The sequence below is a fragment of the Danio rerio genome, chromosome 13, assembly GCF_052040795.2.
Source record: "Danio rerio strain M-AB ecotype USA chromosome 13, GRCz13ab, whole genome shotgun sequence".
NCBI classification, from domain to species: Eukaryota; Metazoa; Chordata; class Actinopteri; order Cypriniformes; family Danionidae; genus Danio; species Danio rerio.
Window position 1 is genome coordinate 4,101,741 of NC_141033.1, and position 16,366 is coordinate 4,118,106.

A 16,366-nucleotide genomic window follows, 5' to 3' on the forward strand; every position below is an offset into this window, starting at 1 on the left:
CAGACAGACAGACGGTCGGTTGACAGCAGCCTCTGGTGGGTTTACGCGAGAACAGTGGGCATAGGACTACGTTTTCAGAATGAGCCTGGGTTTCTTTATTAATCTGGGGTCACCACAGCGGAATGAACCGCCAACTTATCCAGCATATGTTTTATGCAGCGGATGCCCTTCCAGCAGCCGCCCTTTACACTGTAAAAATGCTGAGTTCCACACAATTCCTGTCTCAACTGTCAAATTAAGTTAACTTAATTGTTTTTACAAATATAAGTAGATTTAATATAAAACAATTAAGTTGTCCCACAAAAAACCTTAAGAATTGTGCTGCTTCAACTCATTTTAAATAGATAGTTTAAACAAGCAACGTAGTCTCACATCTACAATAGGGATTGAGCAGTTCTCCAGTAACTCTCTGAAACAAAAATAGCGCTCTGGGTGGCCCGAGTGGAGCAGAGGCTATCTTATCAAAGGTTTCATTTAACACCGCTTCAATCCGATGATGGGACAGCGCGCTTGGTGAGAGTCCGAACGCGTGCCTGTCGCCCTGTCCTGTGTGGCGAGAGGCTGTGAAGTGCGTGGACGCGTGCGCCTCCTTGTTCTCCATCTGAGAGGGAGGTTTTAGGGTGAAGGGAAGGTCAAGCAGCCCCTTCTTCATGCTGTCTGCAACTTAGACACATGCCGAAATAACTTCAAAGAGACACACACGCGCTGAGGACAGGGGGACACGGCTCATAGGCAGAAAACAAGAGCTAGATCAACACACAAGAGCCGACCAGTGGATCTTATCCTGCTATTCACACAGCAAAGGAGCAGCAGACTTGGGATAATACGGAGGGTAGGTTCTTTGGGAATGCATTTCTCCTTTATTAATGCTAAACATATTGTAAAGGGTAACACTTTAATTAACAATTCATGCTGTTAACAAACCATTGACTAAGACTGTTAACTCAAAGTAGCAGCTAAATAGTAGTTATAAGGTAGAAGTTGGGTTTAGGTTTTGGTTAGGATCAGGGATGCAGCATAAGATCAAACTTTTTAAATGCTAATAAACTGTTTATAACTTATTAATAATATAGAGGGAATAAGCCAGTAGTTATAGCATAAATTGTGACTTAACTAAAGTGTTAGCTAAGATTTTTAGCTCAACAAACAACTAACAAGCTGCTTATTAATTGTAGTAGATGTTGGGTTTAGGTATTGGGATATAAAGTAATCTCATACTTTATAAGTGCTATTAAACAGTTCATATCATAATAATAGGGAAGTAATAAGCCAGTAGTTAATAGCATAATAGTTAAACTAAAGTGCTAGCATATATATATTTTTTAGCTCAATAAACTACTAATGAGCTGCTTACTAATAGTAAGTAAGGTAGTTGTTGGGTTTAGGTATTAGGATGTAAAGTAAAAGTGCTAATAAACAGTTCATGTCTTAATAATAGAGAGGTATTAAGCCAGTAGTTAATAGCATGAATTGTGACAAACTAAAGTGTTACCATAAGATTTCTAGCTCAAAAAACTATTAATGAGCTGCTTATTAATAGTTAGTAATGTAGAAGTTGGGTTTAGATTGTGGGTCGGATTAGGGACGCCATACTTTTTAAGTGCTAATAAATAATTAATATCATAATAATGTAGAGGTAATAAGCCAGTAGTTAATTGCATGAATTGTGACCTAAACTATATATAAAACTATATATATATATATATATATATATAGTTGAAGTCAGAATTATTAGCCCCCCTGTTTATTTTTCCCCAATTTTTGTTCAACGCTAAGATTTTTTTTCAACACATTTCTTAACATAATAGTTTTAATAACTCATTTCTAATAACTGATTTATTTTATCTTTGTAATAATGACTTTAAATAATTGTTGACCGGATGTTTTTCAAGACACTTCTATACAGTTTAAAGTGCCATTTAAAGGCAGGATAGGGTAATTAGGCAAGTTATTGTATATCGATGGTTTGTTCTGTAGACTATCGAAAGAAAATATTGCTTAAAGGGGCAAATAATATTGTCCTTAAAATGGTGTTTAAAAAAACTTTAAACTGCTTTTATTCTTGCCAAAATAAAACAAATAAGACTTTCTCCAGAAGAAAAAATATTATCAGACATACTGTGAAAATTTCCTTGCTCTGATAAACATCTTTTGGCAAATATAAAATATATATAAAATGGAGTTCATAAATACCATCACTTTCTAATAAAACTGAGTCTATAATCTACTTTCTCCAGCACTCGCTGAACTGAGCAAAACCTTATGTTATTATATAGAGTTATATAGGTATTTAAGATAAGAAAGACAGACAGACAGACAGACAGACAGATCAATAGACAGACAGACAGACAGACAGACAGATCAATAGACAGACAGACAGAAAGGTAGACAGACAGATCAATAGACAGACAAAAAAGTAGACAAACAGACACAGATAGATAGATAGATAGATAGATAGATAGATAGACAGACAGACAGACAGACAGACAGACAGACAGACAGACAGACAGAAAGGTAGACAGACAGACACAGATAGATAGATAGATAGATAGATAGATAGATAGATAGATAGATAGATAGATAGATAGATAGATAGATAGATAGATAGACAGACAGACAGACAGACAGACAGACAGACAGACAGACAGAAAGGTAGACAGACAGACAGACAGACAGGCTGACAGATAGACAGACAGACCGATAGACAGACAGAAAGGTAGACAGAAAGGTAGACAGACAGACAGATAGACATACAGAAAGGTTGACAGACAGACAGACAGGTAGACAGAAAGGTAGACAGACAGACAGACAGACAGACAGACAGACAGACAGACAGACAGGCAGACAGATAGACAGACAGACCGATAGACAGACAGATAGGTAGACAGACAGACAGACAGGCAGACAGATAGACAGACAGACCGATAGACAGACAGAAAGGTAGACAGAAAGGTTGACAGACAGACATACAGAAAGGTTGACAGACAAACAGACAGGTAGACAGAAAGGTAGACAGACAGACAGATAGACAGACAGAAAGGTTGACAGACAGAAAGGTAGACAGAAAGGTAGACAGACAGACAGACAGACAAACAGACAGACAGACAGACAGACAGAAAGGTTGACAGACAGAAAGGTAGACAGGCAGACAGATAGACAGACAGACAGAAAAGGTAGACAGAAAGGTAGACAGACAGACAGACAAACAGACAGACAGACAGACAGAAAGGTAGACAGACAGACAGACAGAAAGACAGACAGACAGAAAGGTTGACAGAAAGGTTGACAGACAGACAGACAGACAGACAGACAGACAGAAAGGTAGACAGAAAGGTAGACAGACAGACAGACAGACAGAGAGAACGATTCACATCATGGACTGAAACATGCATTTGAATGATGTCTTAAGCAGAGCACTAAACTCATATGCTGTAAATAAGGAAGCTCCAGCAGGCAATCTTTTAAACTAGTTAATCTCGCTCCGCTGTCTACACACAGAAGGCATCCTCTCTCACTGTTGCTATAGTAACAGTGACCACCACGGACACGCAAACCAGGATTGTACTGTGGTATTCATCCACTTTGCTTAAAATGCGAGTGTCGTGTATGTGTGTGCGTGTGTGTGTGTGCGTGATAGATGCTGTGTAAAAGGGATGAGTTGTTATTTAAAGCCCATCTAACGCGGCCCTTTGAAAATGCTTTTATCCTCCACTTCACGCCAGTGTTTTAAAGTGGATTCAATCTTCATAGGAAAAGCACAGATATCAAAGGTGTAGCATTAACATTGGCTCAGTGTGTTGAGTCCATTTTCTCGGGAGGATGAATATACCCATCATTCAAGCTGTTCTGCTCTGAGCTCTGACTGTTAAACACCCACTTTGCTTCTATTCATGCCTTCCTGAAGTCTGAGTCAGAGGACGGGATTCAGTGCTGTTGTTTAGTGGCATAAAACAATTTAACAAATAAATATACAGTTGAAGACAGAATTATTAGCCCTTCTGAATTATTAGCCCCCTTTTTTGTCCTTTTTGTTCTGTTTAACAGAAAGATTTTTTCAGCACATTTCTAAACATAATGGTTTTCATAACTGATTTATTTTGTCTTTGTCATGATGATAGTAAATAATAATTGACTATATATTTTAAGGTACTAGTATTCAAGTGTAAGGCTAGTATAAGGCCTAACTAAGTTACAGTTTTTCTAGTTTGCTTTAACCTTGTTAAAGAAACTAGGTTCCTCTTCATTTTCATTATCACTATCCCAGCAGAGCAGAGGACCGGTCTTGCAAATGTGTAAACCCTTTCTCATTGGCTTGACACATTTTCCCCACCATTTTTCCAAACACTTAACACAGATGTCATTCAAGCAGTCCAAACTCCATTGTTTTAGTTATGGTAACCAAACAGAAACCATCTATTCCTAACTATTAAAAACTACCAACATCAGTATGAAATCACTGAAGCACCGGTTTGACACTCCTTCACACAAATCTTCAATTAGCCATAATTCTGCAAACCTTATAAAACGATGGAAGCTCTGTGTTGTTCTGTGACAGCATTGATGGAGGAGGTCAATATTGGCTATGTCCTATACTCCCAATAGATTTGACTGTATATTAGTTTACATGTGTTTTCTCTAATATTCACAGTATTTTATTACGTTTGCCTGTTTTTTTTTATATACAGTATTTCAGTTTTCAGCCACAGTTTGAAAAATGTCATGAATTCAATATATATTCAATCAAAGCATTTCTTATTCTTGATCCAATTCTTTGCAAAAAGGCAAATTTGACAGCCCAAATAGAGACAACAAATGCCATTGGCTATAAGCTACAATGGCAAGCAATGGTGGTGCACTGACTTCTGTATTTTGTATTTTGTTGTCCGTTGTGTAATGATTAATTGAAAGAGCTCATATACTTGTTTGCAAGTTGTGTAGTTTGAAGGTAAAACTAGCTTTTGTTTCATATTTTAAATGTTTTAACATGATATGTGCCTTTTGCAAGCAAAATGTGTCATTTAGACCATGAGTGCCGCTGTTTAGGCCTGTGTGTTAACTGTTTTGAAAATGTGGAGTTTCAGTTGACAACTGCATCCAAGCAATCGAGAAAAACTGTAATTAGGCAAGTTAGGTTGGTTTGTTTTGGAGACAATAAAAAAATAAAAAATAAACCCAGGCTCATTTTGAAAACGTACCGCTATATACATTTCTGGAGAGCGGCAAATTTGTTTCAGGAGTTTTATTTATTTTTTCGTGAATCCACCAGAGGCCGCTGTGTACACTAGAGGTGTGAACCTACCGATTCGGTTCAATTCGATATCTCGGTGCATTGATGATGCTTTCCATACACAGTTTTATATTTTGGAGGGGTGGGGGGTACAACAAGCTGTCTGTATAAACACACACACACACACACACACACACACACACACACACACACACACACACACACACACACACACACACACATAGAAATACAGCACTAAGCAAGCGACGCACAGCATGACACTCTCTCTCATTCATGCACACACACGCACACACACACACACAAACACACACACACACACAAACAAACAAACAAACAAACAAACAAACAAACAAACAAACAAACATAAGACTGCACCAAACAAGCAACTCACAGCATCACGCGTTCTCTCTCATTCACACACACGCACACACACACACACACATGCACACATGCACACATACACAAACACACACACACGTAGAAACACAGCACTAAGCAAGCGACACACAGCATCACACTCTCTCTCATTCACACACATACACATACACACACACACAAACATAAGACTGCACCAAACAAGCAACACAAAGCATCACGCTCTCTCATTCACGCACATAAACACACACACACACACACACACACACACACACACACACACACACACACACACACACACACACTCACACACAAAACATAAGACTGCACCAAACAAGCGACACACAGCATCACGCTCTCTCTCATTTACGCACACACGCACATACACACTCACACACACACACACACTCACACACACTCACACACACTCACACACACTCACACACACACACACACACACAAACATTAGACTGCATCAAACAAGCGACACACATCATTATGCTCTCTCTCATTCACGCACACACGCACGCACACAAACACACACACACACACTGCATCAAAAAAGAGACACACAGCATTATGCTCTCTCTTATTCACGCACGCACACACGCACACACACACACACACACACACACACACACACAAACATTAGACTGCATCAAACAAGCGACACACAGCATTATGCTCTCTCTCATTTACGTACATAAACACACACACGCATGCTTGCTCACGATATTGTTAGACCGCCCGCTCCCGTTCAGTTTACACCAGATTTACCGACCGCTCCTGCGTTTTATTCGGAAATTTATTTCTGTGCTGCAAGAAATCTGGTCGGGTCCCGCGGCTGTACCTTATGTTTGTGTGTGTGTATATGTGTGTGAATGAGAGAGAGCGTGATGCTGTGTGTCGCTTGCTTGGTGCTGTGTGTCTGTGCGTTTTTACAGACAGCTTGTCTGGGGAGGGCTTTTTTTCTGGATTGCTTTTGAAAACTGTTGGTTGGGTTTAGGGAAGTGTGTGGGCGATAGTCTATCGGTGCTTTTGAAAACTGTTGGTTGGGTTTAGGGAAGTGTGTGGGCGATAGTCTATTGGTACTTTTGAAAACTGTTGGTTGGGTTTAGGGAAGTGTGTGGGCGATAGTCTATCGGTGCTTTTGAAAACTGTTGGTTGGGTTTAGGGAAGTGTGTGGGCGATAGTCTATCGGTGCTTTTAAAAATGCTGTTGGTTGTGTTTAGGGAAGGTGGAGGGTGGGTCAGTTGATTGGTCAGTCGACAGCGGCCTCTGGTGGCGGGAGAAATTTAAGATCTAAAAAAAGTGTACACAGCAGCCTCTAGTGGATTCGCAACAATAAAAACTGCAACAACAAAAAAAAAAAGTACCTACTGGGACATATTTGTCGCTCTCCAAAAATATATATATAGGGGAACGTTTTCAGAATGAGCCTGGGTTGGAAAAAAGAATCATTATGATTTCAACTGTATATATTATACAAACTGACCAGTATTATGTGCAATTATCCCATTGTAATGAACTATAATACAGTTCTGAAAATGAAAGGAGAAGAGCTACAACTACGACTGCTTAGCTGTAGATTACGTTCTTTTACAAAACAAATACCGTGACTATCAAAGTTCATGTGTTTCCCTGGAAAACCCAAGAAAAAGTACAGATTGTATTTCTGATGTAATTTACTTTGGGGGAGGGAGAAGGTGTGTTGTTTTCCTGTAAATGGAAATTTTATATTAAGATGAAAACACAACAAGCGAAGCGGAAAAGCCTGAACAACAACTAGACCACAAATCAGGAGGGGCAGGATGGGTAAAGCTTCTGGGAAATAATTAGCATGAGCAGACCTGAAATCTTGAACTATGATTCTGTTTTTATTGCTATTACTAATTACATATCCACATAAATACATATCCACATTTCCATATACTTATATATTACCTAAATATTCCCATTTACTATACCATGGTGAAAGCTGAATAAATACATAAAAAGACTATTTTTTTCTGAGTTTGAAAGATTCATTCATTCATTCATTCATTTTCTTGTCGGCTTAGTCCCTTTATTAATCTGAGGTTGCCACAGCGGAATGAACCGCCAACTTATCCAGCACGTTTTTACGCAGCGGATGCCCTTCCAGCCGCAACCCATCTCTGGGAAACATCCACACACACACTCATACACTACGGACAATCTTAGCCTACCTAATTCATCTGTACCGCATGTCTTTGGACTGTGGGGGAAACCAGAGCTCCTGGAGGAAACCCACGAGAACTCAGGGAGAACATGCAAACTCCACACAGAAACGCCAACTGAGCCGAGGTTCGAACCTGCTACACTGCGTCGCCAGTTTGAAAGATATTTTACTAATAAAGCTTCATTTCTTCACTAACTTCCATATTGATATACACTTACTGGCCATTTTATTAGGTACACCTTACTAGTATCAGGTTGGACATACTTTTGCTTCAGAACTGCCTTAATCCTTTGTGGCATAGATTCAACAAGGTACTAGAAATATTCCTAGACTTTGTTCCATATAGACATGATAGCATCACGCAGTTGCTGCAGATTTGTCAATTGCAGATCCATGATGCCAATCTCCCATTCCACCACATCCCAAAGGTGCTCTATTGGTTTGAGCCCTGGTGATTGTGGAGGCCATTTGAGTACAGTGAACTCATTGTCATGTTCAAGAAACCAGTCTGAGAGGATTCGCGCTTTATGACGTGGCGTGTTATCCTGCTGGAAGTAGCCATCAGAAGATGAGTACACTGTGGTCATTGAGGCATGGTCAGCAACAATACTCAGGTAGGCTGTGGCGTTAACACGATGCTCAATTGGTACTTATGAAAGTGTGCCAAGAAAATATCCCCCACACCATTACACCACCACCACCAGCCTGAACCGGTGATACAAGGCATGGATGGATCTATGTTTTCATGTTGTTGACACCAAATTAGGGTTGCCACCCGTCCCTTGAAATACGTAATCGTCCCGTATTTGAGAATGAAATTGCGCCTCCCGTTTTAAATCAATACGGGACGGTTTTTTTCTCGTATTTTCATAATTCTTTAAAAGTAGCTTTTCATGCAAATCATCCGACACGCATTTACTGAACATGCCTCATGTCCTACTTTTGTTTGGGTAATACTTGATGTAATCGTTAGTTTGATTGGTCTTTGTCCTTTGAGGAGGGCGGGTCTTCTAAGCAGAGTCTGTCAAGTCTGGACAGAGATTAATGGCAGATGCTTCTCCAGGGAACCATCCGCGTCTTAAAGTTTCACAGTTTAAACGCAATCGACTGCAAAAGTACCGCAGAGAGTGGGAGGAAACAGATACCCGGCTGCAGAGTTATAGGAATTATTATTAAGCTACTGCACGATTTGCCGGAGAGCGTTCTCTGTGGCCCATGGGGTCTGTGGGACAACACGCCTCTGGAGAGCAGCATTCCCGCAATGACAGAGCTCGCAAAAATCAAAGCAGTCAAACTGTTCAGACATGGTAATGACAGTGACCCAGTCTGTTAAAATCTAGCTGGAGTCTTTTTTTTTGTTGTTGTAATTTACTGTTTTCTACATGAAATAAAGAACAGTCTGTGAAAATAATAATAATAATAATAATAGTAATAATTATTATTATTATTACAACATAATGCCCATGTAAAGAAAATGAAGTAGTAAATTGCAACTTTTCATATTTTAAAATTAGAAATAGGCTATATGAGGGGGGGGGGGGGTCCCTTATTTTTGTGTATCAAAAGTGGTAACCCTACACCAAAATCTGAACCTACCATCCGAATGTTGATGCAAAAATCGAGACTCCTCAGACCAGGCAACGTTTCTCCAATCTTCTATTGTCCAATTTTGGTGATCCTGTGTGAATTGTAGCCTCAGTTTCCTGTTCTTAGCTGACAGAAATGGCACCCGGTGTGGTCTTCTGCTGCTGTAGCCCATCCGCCTCAAGGTTGGATGTGTTGCATGTTCAGAGATGCTTTCTGTAACCATTCTGTAACCAACTCCTCTCTGCATCGCAAATCTGCCAAGGTACATGATTTGCTTCTCTACAAACTGGCAACAGCTGGAAAGCCATCTTTAAGGAGGTAAGCACAAAACGGAAAGGCCTCAAACTGCCCCGTAGCATTCTATTAAAGACTAAATGCAGCCATACGTACCTCTGGCTACATAATTTGCGATCTCCAAAAATGTATACAGGGCTACGTTTTCAGAATGAGCCTATGTTGGTAAAGAGTGCAGTACAGTCCATTCAGTCTCACAAATTGTTATTTTTACACTATACAAACTTGACACACATGTTTACTGTATGGCTGTATGACGTCGCTAGAAAAAAAAAAGTTGTAGTAACCTTACGATACATGCTAAAACAGATCAGCATGTGATATTCAATGAATGTCCTTAATTTTCACAATTGCCATAATTGTGGAGGCTGCAGTGGATAATGATGGAGAAAGCCCTCGTGACAGAGCCGCAGATTTGAACAGCCTAATTACCGTACTGCCCTTTTCAGCACAAACATCATAATCAGGCCGCAGCAGGACAGACATACAAATGTGTGCTTAAAACCCAGAAGCTGAATGGCTGCAGTAATGGGCAGGCCATTATCTCAATATAAACACGCGGCGAGCAACCAAAACAAATGAGCTTTGAGTGCTTTCCTATTCAACTACTCTACAGGATAAGCCCTCAGGAGCCCGATAAACCCGTCTACCCATTTTTGATAGTAGTGATTCAGCTTGCCAAAGAGAAAAGACGGTCGCTACACGTCTGCCTTACACACACCCTCATTTAAAGTGATATGTTTATATGGAAGTAGTGAGTGCGAGTGTGCGCATTTAGCTGAAGGCTGTTGTTTGAAGTTTGTTGTGAAATTTCGGAAATATTTCCCAAGTGGTGTTTAATGGAGCAAGGAATTTGCAAAGTGTTTCCTATTATATGTTTTCCTCTGGAAAAGTCTTACTTGTTTTCATTTGGCCTGGAATTAAACCTTTTAAGGAATCTGAACTGGCCTCAGAACAAACCATTTTTGTCCAACAACTTGCCTGATTAACCCAGTAAATCTAATTAACCCAGTTAAGCCTTTAAATTGCTCTTTAGGCTAAATGCTAGCTTGAGTTGACCACGACGACAGAGTTCGAGTCTGGAGAAGAACGGTTCCAGAAACCAGGTAGCAGAAAAACAAAAGCCAAAAAATAAAATAAACAAGTTAAAAACACGGTGGCAGCATGGTGGCGCAGTGGGTAGCACGATCGTCTCACAGCAAGAAAGTCGCTGGTTCGAGCCCCAGCTGGGTCAGTTCAGTTGGCATTTCTGTGTGGAGTTTGCATGTTCTCCCAGTGTTTGCATGGATTTCCTCAAGGCTCCCCCACAGTCCAAAGACATGCGCTGTAGGTGAATTGAATAAACTAAATTGGCCGTAGTGAATGCAAGAGTGTATGGGTGTTTCCCAATGTTGGCAAAGATTGGAAGGCATCCGCTGCGTTAAACATATTTTGGATAAGTTGGCGGTTCATTCCGCTGTGTCGACCCCTGATTAATGAAGGGGCTAAGCTAAAAAGCAAAGGAAGAAATGAATAACAGGGTGAGAATGTGGTAAAATCTGAAAATGTGGTACAAATCAGGCGAGCACTTTTCTTTTTCTGAGTTTTGTTTTTCAAAACTTTGTCGGTTAATTTAGGGAAGGGGGTGATCGGGTCAATTAGTGCTTTTGAAAACACTATCGGTTGGGTTTAGGGAAGGAGGTGGGTGGGGGGGTCTTTAGGTCGGTCGGTTAGTCAGTCAGTCAGTCGACAGCGGCCTCTGGTGGTTTTACATGAGATCTCAAAAATCATACACAGAGGATTTGTGAAAATAAAAACTGCTAATTAATGTACATCCTGGGATGTATTTGGCACTCTCCAGAAATGTATACAGGGCTACGTTTTCATAATGAGCCTAGATTGCAACATAATCCCTTTAGATTGTGCCCACACAGATCGATTAAGTTAACTTAATTGTTTTTACTAATTTAGGTTGACTGAACACGAAACATTGTTTGTCCCAAAAAAACACTCAAGTATTGTGTTGATTAGGCTGACTTTTACTAAATAAGTCATTTAAACAAGCAGGAAAAATCATTTTTGGAGAGCGGGAGGGCTAATAATTTAGACTTGAGCTGCGTGTGTGAGTGCGGTCTCCCATCGCAGTGTAGCGCAGACATGTAGATGCCTGTTTCCCGAATGCTCCGCAGGCCTGATATTGTTGAGATAATCTGCTGAAAACTGATCCTCTCCACACTATCGCCTGCAGAGGAACGTGTGGGCACATCAGCCCCCAACATCAGGAGCCTTGTCTGTCGCTACAGCAACAGCTATTACGGCTACAGCATTCGCCCGGGTTTCTGCCAGACCGCAGTTCTGATAGACTGTAAACAAGCCGGCACACTGTCCTCTTTATCAGTCCTGTCCATCAGTGCCGAAGAATGTTTACATGGACGGTATGAAACAACAAGAATCTCCATGCTCTGTTGAAACTACCCCCCGAAATAAATAAAAAAAAGAAAAGTGGGATGATAAAAGAAAGCATGAGGCGTCTATACTGTACTATGGTTGTTCTAAAAGATGCCTGTCTCTTTAAGAGCCAGTCCTTGGGCAGGTTGGCTTGTTGAGTGGGGAGGTGGAACCTTGTCTGCTTCTACAAACAAGCATTTCTATCAACAAAACGTGTCTCACTAGCGGGCTGAGCTTGAGTGTGTGCGCACATATACACACTGGGGCTGCGTGCTGAAGTTGATTCTATGTTTTACACCTCTATATTTGACTTCCTCATGTACTGTATGTGAGTTTCATCAGCACCTGAGGTTTGCAACACTCTTCCAACTGCTCAGGTGTGTCACTTCTATTTGTAAGTACATCTATACTTTTTAAAAATTTATTATTGAATGGAGGCACACTTGTTTTGGTGGTGTTTGTAAAGCGTGATCATGCAATATCTTTTGAGCTCTTATAATTTATAGAGGTGTTTATTTCAAATGCTTCCTACAGTAAAAGACTTTCAGAAATACATTCTGGGTAAGCACAGGCACATATAATACAGGCACATATAATCGGATTTGTTAACGCAATGGCAGGAAGGTGTTTGTGTTCACACATCATCCGAGATGGAAATGGTGCATGAATATACTGTAGCTTCACTAAGGTGTAGATGCTGGTTAAAGGAAGCGTGTGTGTATTAAGATTTCTGGGTAACACTTTTAAATAAGGTTCATTAGTTAATGCATTTACTAACATGAACTAATCATGAACCACACTGGTACAGCATTTATTAAACATAATTGAACATTTACTAATGCATTATTAACATTTAAGTCCATGCTTGTTAACATTAGTTAATGCACCATGAGTTAACATGAACTAACAATGAACAGCTGTTCACTAACTAATGTTTATTAACATGAATAAATACTGTAGTAAATGTATTGTTCAATGTTTGTTCATGTTAGTAAATGCATTAACTAATGAACCTTATTTAAAAGTGTTACCCAGAAATCTTAATACACACACGCTTCCTTTAACCAGCATCTACACCTTAGTGAAGCTACAGTATATTCATGCACCATTTCCATCTCGGATGATGTGTGAACACAAACACCTTCCTGCCATTGCGTTAACAAATCCGATTATATGTGCCTTATTGTAAAGTGTGACCGTTTAATGTAAAAATAAAATACAAAATACATATAATACAATGTAAAATAATACAAACTTGCAGTTTAAATACTCCTTTTTACTAAGGTTTTATTAGTTATTATTAGATAATGAGTTTACTAACATAATGCATTAATTACAGCAGTCATATCTTTCGATGTTAGTTAATGAAAATAAAGTTGTTCACTGTTAGTTCTTGTTGATTCACAGTGCATGATGCATTAGTAAATGATTAATACATGTGGTCACTTTATTTTGATGGTCTCTTTGGTGAATTTAAGTGAGATTGCATCTACATGCCAACTAATTCTCATTATATTATACTGTTAGTAGACTGTTAGGTTAAGGTTACTGTAAGTTGACATGTACTTGCAAAGTGTCTTATAGTCAGTTAAATGTAGAGGTGTAAAGAGTACCTGAAAACCATACTTGAGTAAAAGTACAGATACCTTACTGTAACAATTACTCCATTACAAGTTACAAGTCACCAATTCCAATAAGACTTGGGTAAAAGTATTAAAGGAACCGATTTTAAAAGAACTTAAGTATTTTACTCATACTGAATGTAGGCTCAAAGAACACCAAGAAAGGTTTGATTTCTTAATATAGAAATTAAATTGAACACCTCAATGTTTTAAAATGGCAGAACAAAACAGATTAAAAAAAAAAAAAACAGAACAAAAAGTCTCAAACTCAAATGTTCAAAAAAGGCAGAAACAATTTTTCAAAAATTAAAAACTAAAATAAATAGTAAACAAAAAAATCGGAGCTTACTTTCACGTGATTCATAGTGATTCATTCGTAAATGAAACGCAAATGTTTGGTTGAGAGTGTTGGAATAGAAAATAAATATTAATCAAGTATAAAATAAGGCGGTTCATTCTGCTGTGGCTGTGGCGACCCTTGATAAATAATAGGACTAAGCCGAAGGAAAATGAAGGCAGAATGAAAGAAGAAGGAATTAAGGCAGAAAATCGTGATGGAGAATCTTTCTTTTTCCAAAACACATTTCTGCCGCTGCCGTTTTTGAAACAGTTGAGCATTTTGCATCCTGAATAGTTTGATTGACTGTGACGCATGGCCTCGTGTGGTTTGTTGCTTTAATTAACATCAATCGGCAAGAGAAACACCTTGTTTATCAGAGGAACACAGTGGTCACACCTTGGTTGTTGTCAGATGCCTTTGCTTATTTAGTCGTGCTATTTTAGTAGATGTCGAAGTGACAGGTTATGCTAATAACAGCTTTAACAAAAATACAAAAAAAAGCAGAAATATTATTTCGAAAACAATAAGGGAATACAAATGCTGAATATGATGCCTATTTAATGAAATGAGCATCAATTTTGGTATTATATACAATGCAAAGGATTTTATTTTAGTTCAACGTCATTTATAGTTGAAGACAATACTAATATACAGTGGTTATTAATTAATGTATTATTCTACCGTTGACTATTAGCTGTGATTCTGTAAAATTTGTATACTTTTTAAAATATTTCGACACATTTTTTAACATTTTAGTATCAATAACTCATTTTTTTGACTGTTTTATATATAACTAGTAATTTTTCAAGATGCTAGTATTCAGGTTAAAGTACTTTTTAAAGGTTAATTAGGTTAACTAGGTAAGTCAGGTTAGTTACTGGGCAACAGTAGTTTGTTCTGTAACCAATAAAAAATAAATATTATATATATATATATATATATATATATATATATATATATATATATATATATATATATATATATATATATATATATATATATATATATATATATATATATATATACAATAGAAAATTATGGGTTCCACATGATCCCTTTATCTGGTCAGTTAAAGGTGCTGTATGTAAGTTTTTGACTCTTCTAAAGCATAAAACTACCATAATATGTTTGCAGATATTTAAGAAACATGCTAAGTAGACATACTTGTTTATATGAAAAACAATGCTGAAGTCAGATGTTCTGCTTTAAAAATGTGTGTGGTACATGCTGGAACATCTGTCTTTGTTTTGGTCACTTTAACCCGCCCACTGCCAGTTTATCCAATTATATTTCAGCACCTCGGGTTGCCTTGGTGGAAAACAGGGTCTTTCATTAATTCAGTCAGAAAGGCTCTCAAAGCATGCGTCTGTGACTGAAATGCAACCTCCGGTGGACAGTAACAGCCTCTGAAATCAGACGCAGATTCAGAGTTCCACATGAGGTTATTATTTAGCAAATAATATAAATATTATGAACGCAAACATTAGGTGAGCAGGCTACATTGTAAACTCGTGTCCTAACAACACGCTACATGACCAGATTTGCAGTGATGAGCAATTGGGCTGTTTGCAGCAAACGAAACACGACAGAAATGTAAATACAGCCATTCAGAATCACAGAATAGTGCACTCACTGCACTCCAACGAAATGATAAGGTTTTTAGTCTATTTAATACATATTAAACCTCTTTAACATTACTAAATATAGATGTTGAATCACTGATGTGTGTTGACTTGCACTGAGTCTCAGTTTGTAAAGCTCCATTTCAAATAGTTTATTTTATTGTCAAGATCTGAGGTGAACTGCTGAAGATCTGCTGCTGCACGACTCGGGCGCAAACGGCGCGCGCTCCCGAGAGGCGCCCGAGGCGCGAAAAAGCACGCACAGCGGCCTTTTGCGGATCCGCGAAAACAAAAACCGCTGGAATACGTACCTCCAGGGACATAAATCACGGTCCGCAGAAACGTCCGCAGGGCTACGTTTCCACAATGAGCCCGGGTTGCACATTTCAGTAGTTCAGTGCTTTCTCCCTGCATCATTAAATTGTTATTACACATAACTCATTTTTTTAGATGTTTGTATTTTTATGTTTGTATTGTTTGGGTTTTTACTGAAATCAGATTCAATTCCATGTAAACAGCTCCTTTAGAAATATTATTCCCAGGAAAAAATACGACATGTTCAATACTTTTCCCCCTGCTGTAAAAGCGATTGTGATTTTTCAGCGTGCCTTCAACAGTAAGACCACATCTATATCTGTATCTATAATATAT

At 38.7% G+C, this 16,366-nt stretch overlaps 1 protein-coding gene across 4 annotated transcripts in view; it reads left to right on the forward strand.

The window, feature by feature from the left end:
- The first annotated feature begins 672 nt into the window (after positions 1–672).
- Positions 673–16,366, forward strand: part of dlk2 (delta-like 2 homolog (Drosophila)) — a 43,093-nt gene continuing 27,399 nt past the window's right edge. For 2 of the 4 annotated variants that reach the window (XM_087278965.1, XM_087278967.1), the window contains exon 1: positions 673–832. The gene's annotated coding sequence lies outside the window, so the exon portion shown is untranslated. Of the gene's footprint in view, positions 833–12,351; positions 12,526–16,366 lie in introns of those variants that run through there. The other 2 variants (XM_087278964.1, XM_087278966.1) reach the window with 1 other exon arrangement.